The following is a 6,438-nucleotide window of genomic DNA, read 5'->3' as shown; positions in this document are numbered from 1 at the left end:
TCTTTGTTTCCTTTTCATTTTCAACAGTGTGGTTACCATGGAATATGTTGGAGATGCCTTGAAGAGTTTATATGGCAAGTAAATACTGTGTTCAGTTGTTATTCCAACTGAGAAGTCTCTTGCTAAATGATTGCATCACATGATGAGAGACTGGGATGAAGGGAAAATGAGTAACATTTCCATAGTTGATCACAGCAATGGGTTTGCTGATGATAGGTAAGAGGAGGTTAGGAACACAGTGACAGTTATCTTGCAGTAGGTGATAGGAAGCAGCATCTCACATTTTGTCTTGGAAGTTCAGTGTGTGATCTCTGAAAGTGTGACAGCCAACATTTTCAGCTAAATGAGGGAGTTTGGTTGTCAGTGTAAGACGAATTCACAAGCCATGGCATCTGGTTTGAGTCAGACTCATATTTTATGAGAACAAGTAAGAGAGCATGGGGTGGGGGAAAGACTTACACTCTCACCATTCTGGTTTAGGTCAACCCTAAGAACTGTCACCTCTGTGCATCAGACAAGCCACTGAGTGCAAGGGGCAAGATTGAAGCTCAGTAACATTTGGAAAAAATAAATCACAAACGGACAACCACCTTTCTGAATCTGAAGTGATACTGTAGTTCAGAAGCTAAAACGTACGTATAGCACTGGCCTACACAATGGGCCTTTTGGTTTTATGGAAAGAGATTCCAGAGGTCACGACTGGAGTTCCTTGAGAGTCCCTGTCTTTAAACTGTCCTGCACCATGCCTGAAATCCCATTGACACTCCACAGTAAACCTGATTTCATTTTCCTTGGATTCATAGCAGTTCTGTGACTCCCAACTTCCAAAGGAATGTGAACGAAGATGGTGGTGAAGGGTAACAGGTGATACCACCCCAAAATGTGCCGCTTTGGCTTAAGGATTATTGTGAGCTGAAACCAAGTGAGAAAAGAGATTTCCCCAAAAGCTCTCTGTCCTCCCCCTACCTGCCTGGAAGCAGGATAGAAGTTTACAAAGAGGTCCCTTCTTCCCTCTCTCCTGAGAAAGACAAAGGCTAATCTCCAGAGACAACTTTAGGCCCTATCAGCCTGGAAAGGAAATAACAAACTTTAGTTTTTATCTCCTCCCTTGGCCTGACTCTGCCTTTCTTGGTTCCATCATTTCACTACAGATTTATTGTCCTTTGTGAAAGGTGGTATATGAGCTGGAATTTTGAGCCACCTGGACAATTATTCATCTTTCCCCGGGGGCTCCCACCTATACCCAAGGTAAGCATGTTGCCAAATCTCGGTTTGTTTTTCTCTTCTTAATCTTTCATTACGGGAGTCTCAGTTAAGATCTCAGAAAAGCAGACGGGAAATCATCTTTCCTCTTCCCTCAGGTACAAGCCTCACGTAACTTAAATACTGCAGTGTTCTCTCTTTGCAAAAACTAAATCCAGGGAAGTTGATAATGCCTTTAGACTCATAGATCATATATTAAAGTGTTACTCCTGCCCTCTACTTACCAAAACGTCAGGGAGGAACAGATATGCTCTCAGGTACCTGCCAATCCCTTGTCTGAAGTGGAGCACACAGATCAGGAGCCAGACCCGCCAGCATAACACTGTTGGTAGCTCCAAACTCACAAAGATCAGAGGGAGGCTTCCCTGTTATTCCCTTCCCCAGGCCACCCTCACAGCCTGGTTGATGGATAGGGAGGCTGAACCCTCTCTCCTATTTCTTCTGCCAAATTAGGAAGAGAAGGAGGGAGAGAGTTGGGAGAAACCACAGAACACGAGACAGAACATATGATGCCAACATTTTAAGGTTTGCGAGATAGTAGATTTAATGAAGATTTTTTTTAATAGTAGGCTGACATAAAATCTTCTTAGAAAGATAATGATTAAAACAAACCCAAGAAAACAAGACAGGCAGATCAAAATAAATGAAAAGGCTTCAAATAAAAGGAAAACAATTTTTGAAAATAACGATATCTGGTAGTTTGTAAGAAGTTGCCTTGGGTTTTAAACAGATTTAGATGTCAAATCCTGAAATATATTTTTCAATGGGTTGTTTGCTTATCCATTTACTTATATTCTGGAACTGGCGGAATATTTCTCAAACTGATGAGTACATCAAGAGCCTCCTGTTCCTTGCTTTGGTGCTTCAATGGGCCAGTTGGTTCACCTGGGAGAACAGTCAGACGTCTGGTACCTCTGAGCCTCTATAATGGAAAGCTGCTGTTGAGAAACCCGGTAAACAACTCGCTAAACTGTGTCTCAGAGGTTTAGGTACCTCAGTTACAAAATCAAATGTTTGTTCCATTACAAACAATTCCAACACAGATTTTTACAATTCTTGTTCATTCATTTGAAGATAACAAAGTTAAACACAATCTATGTTGATAACAGCCTGGCACTAGTAGGAAATTAGTTCCTACTGGAGACTATAGTGATGACTTATTGCTGACTCCTGGAGCCAGTCAGTGTCAAATTTTTCTGCAACGTGGAAGAGCATAATGAAGGCCAAATTTGAAAATTAAGTTTATTTATCTTCATTTATAATACCTGAGTTTCAAAAGCCATGAAGTATATTAAAATGTAGGAAGTTTGCTTAATTTTGATGTGTTTGCTTGTTTGATTTACTGCTTATTGCTTTCACCTGTAATAGGATAGGTTTCCTTTTGGTTTCCCCTTGTGTAATCTTCTTGGACATCAAATATTCTGTATTTTAGCAGAATGACCTTTTATAGTTTATGCTGACTGTGCTGTCTTTAATTTTTGAAGAAAACAAAGGCTTTTCACTGAGCTACAGTTCTTTATGATCACATTACCTTCTATGCTTATTTTTAAATGTTTTATTGTAACTTTGGAACAAGTAGTCAAGTATTTTCTCCAGCAGCCATGATCTGATTCCTCTCTTGTGTTCAAGTGTCCTAACAGCTTTTAATTTTTGCCTTCCCCAAAGCAAATCCTAAATGTACAATAAAACTTTCAAGGTACCTTTTTCACCTATGATTGTCTTCGAGACTTGGCAGAAGGCACCTGGAAAATCTTAAAGATTTGTTCTCTCGCCCTGCAAAAACCAGGGCTATTTGATATGTTACTGTTGGCAAGTTGTACAGAAAGACTTGAAAATCAGAAGGGATGCCAAAAGGAGAAGAAGGAGGTAGAGGAAGAAGAGGAAGAGGAGGAGAAAGATTTAGTCTTCTCTGAGTCAAATTATGCATGGCTAAAATGTTAACATAAGTATTTCAGAAATTGTACACTGGATGGTACATTCCTGGAGATTTATCAATGCTTTTACTGTCCATGACATGTTTCTCTCAATGTATAAAGTCCAGTGTTGTTTTGCCTGATAGTAGACAACAGGGTAGAGTATAATTAGTCATAATTCCAGCTATTTTTTTTTAATGTTAACTTGGTCGCAACTTTACTTTTTTAATTTGAATCTAGCATCTTCTGGGCTACTGAATTTTAGTAGAGGATTTGCATCATTTATTGATTATTGATAAGCCTTATTAATATATAAATATGTAGGACTTACTCCAGACTTGCCAAGTCTCTTTGCTTCATATTGTTGACATACTCTTGGCATATTCTTACTAGGTGTCTTGTATATTTATGGTATTTGATGTCTCAGGATTATCATATGTTCATTTTGAGATTTTTTCTCTGTTGAAATTATATTCATCCACTTCTCTAAATTAGATGCAGTGTTTTCTATCTTCTTCAAAAATATGATAGGTCATTATGTCTGTGGCTATTTTGCCTAAAACTTATTTTGGATTGGCTTTGTTAGCTTCTTTTGCATGCCACAGAAACAACCAAAATTCCTTGTTAGTGGTGGGATTCTTGTTATGAATTCTCAGCAGCCCTTTCACCTTTGGAAATTATAAGTAATAAATCAATTACAACCATTTAAAATCTTGTCATATATATATACATACATACATATGTGTATATATATATATATTTTTTTTTTTCATTTTGTTGGGAAAGCACCTGCAATCAGCTTCATCTTCCACAAAGAAAGACTGTCTCAAAGCTTTACAGGAAGAGACTACAGCACTGGATACACTTGGTCGCAGACTCCAAATGGCATAACTTCAACAACTTTAAGACCATAACCATTCTACTGAGTCTGTATTTCCAGAATTCTGCTCAAGAAGCGCATGGGTTCATGAAACTGTGTTGGGGAAATAAAACACCTCTGCCAGAAGAAAGATGCTACCTTATCAATAGAAGAGAGAGAACACACTTTATGAAGAACTAGCATATTTACATGTATATAAGGTAACACAAAAGTGACGACAAAACTATGAGGAACTCTCACTCATTGTTTATATAGCAAAGCTGAAGAAAGAATATTGACTTCTCTAAATCTGCAAGGGGCTGCACCCTGTGAGTATCCCATAAATCTCCTGGGAGACTCCTGGCCTAATTCTGGAGGTACGTGTTTACATAGCTAGAGGTTATTTGGCCCACCTTAAAAACTTAAGACTGAACTTAATCCACAGAGATATGCATCTCCATTCTGAAGATTCCAGGAAGGACTCAAAGTCTCTAGATATCCAAGGAAACCTGCAAAGAACAGGGAGATAGGAGAAGGGCACTTTTCCCTATATAAACAAAATAATTTCCATACCCTTACAACTGTTAGCTCAAGATCTGGTGGAGCAAGTAATTACAGAGGCCTGGTGAGGAATGACCGTGGTGTATATCTGGAATACTGCTGATGCTGTTCAGCTCTCTCGTCTAGATCTACAAAAAAGCTCTCTCTCTCTCCTCTTAATCTGTGCCCCGAGCCATAACCATTTACCGGACTTTGCTTTTGTGAACTAAAATGATTGGAAATATCTTATTGCCTCACAACATGCTCATTTGTATATCTGAATCATAGCTTTACCTTTTTCTGAAAATCATCTTTGAACATATCTATATAGAATTTCCTTTGATTGACAGTATGCTTTGGAGCTCCTACTTTAGTATCACCTGAAAGATCAAATGGTTTCACACAGAAAGTGTTTTAATTACAACATATAATTACAGGTGTCCTCTTTCTACCCTCTCTCCAGCCCTACTTGTAGACTTCCTGAGTCAGGAGTAAGAGGAATTTAAAAGTTCAGATGCAACTTCTGATTGGACCAACCCAATCGAAAATAGGCTGTTTCTGTACAGTATATAATAGTAAGTATGCTGTTCGACAGCTCGGTATATGCTGATGGAGAGACATCTCCAAGGTACATGAATTGAAAAAAGCAGGCTGCAGAATAGTGTGTAAATGTGACATTTCACTTAACTAGGAAGAGAACATTTATTTTCATATGTACGTGTCCATGCCTAAAGAAAATCCAGGAGCATACAGGTGAATTAGGAATAGGAGTAACATAGGGGAGACCGTGGTGAGAAGTGACATAAGGGACTAGTGCTGAAAAGCGGACAGGTGGGGGGAGCACCCATTTAGTTATTGAGGTTTTACCTTATCCAAGAAAAAACAAAACCGGGGGTGGGGGTGGGCTCATGGGGCTGGTGCGGGGCGGAGATGGCCGTGTCCTGGCAGGCTGCCAGCGCATGGTGAGCTCAGTGTCCAGGCGGTCCGCGTCCCGTGGCCGCTGCCCCTTCATCCTCCAAGTCAGCAAAGGCCTTGGCCAGTCCTTGTACTTCGAACCTGTAGTCATGGTATTTACCATTGAGAAGTAGGTATCCTTTATTAATATTTTAAACAGGTTTTTCAGACGTTAACTTCGATCTTGTCACTCACTGTTCTTGACGTGAACGATGCAGCACCGACTCCCCCAGACGCAGCCCCACTGTCTTGGATTCCCTGAGCATCGCCTACGTCCCCAGCACGCCTGATACACTTCTTATTACATTATTATTCCACCCGTGTGCTTAATGTCACTCTCGTGGCTCTGGAACAAGAGGGAGAGCAGAGCAGGTTGGCAGCCCGCGGGGCAGTGCGAGGGCCATGGGGCAGCAGGTGGCAGAGGGCGGGGAGGGTCCCGAGGAGGGCGGGACGTGCGCTAGGACCCGGGGCGGCCCGAGGCTCCGCCCACTCTCCCCCACCCCCACCCCCGCGCCGCGTCCACAAGACTGCAGAGCTCGAGCAGGGCGCCGCACGGATACCCGGGGCTAGTGGGGACGGTTCCCCCGACGCGGGGACGAAGGCGAGGGCCGCCCGCTCCCGGTATCCTGCACGGCGTCAGCACGTCGCCCCAAGCACGCTCCGAGCGCCCCTCCGGCCCCTCCCGAGAGGCAGTACCTCCCCCTCTGCGCTCGCGGACGCCACTCCTTTGTTCAAATATCCGAAGCTCCCAAACACCCCTGCTCGGCAGATGCCCAGTCCCTGGGGGTAAGGCAGACTGTAGGACGTACCGGACAGGAAAGGAAAAACAAACACGTGGCCCGTACGGGGATCGAACCCGCGACCTTGGCGTTATTAGCACCACGCTCTAACCAACTGAGCTAACCGGCC

The 6,438-nt window shown here is 42.4% G+C and overlaps 1 non-coding gene across 1 annotated transcript; it reads right to left on the bottom strand.

Moving 5' to 3' along the window:
- Window positions 1–6,364: 6,364 nt before the first annotated feature.
- Window positions 6,365–6,438, bottom strand: TRNAI-AAU (transfer RNA isoleucine (anticodon AAU)). The gene has a single exon. It is a non-coding gene; the product is annotated as a tRNA-Ile (tRNA).

This window comes from Nyctereutes procyonoides, unplaced genomic scaffold, assembly GCF_905146905.1.
Source record: "Nyctereutes procyonoides isolate TBG_1078 unplaced genomic scaffold, NYPRO_anot_genome, whole genome shotgun sequence".
In the NCBI taxonomy this organism is placed as follows: Eukaryota; Metazoa; Chordata; class Mammalia; order Carnivora; family Canidae; genus Nyctereutes; species Nyctereutes procyonoides.
Note: the sequence above shows the minus strand (reverse complement) of the source record. Positions and strands in the feature narration are given on the sequence as shown.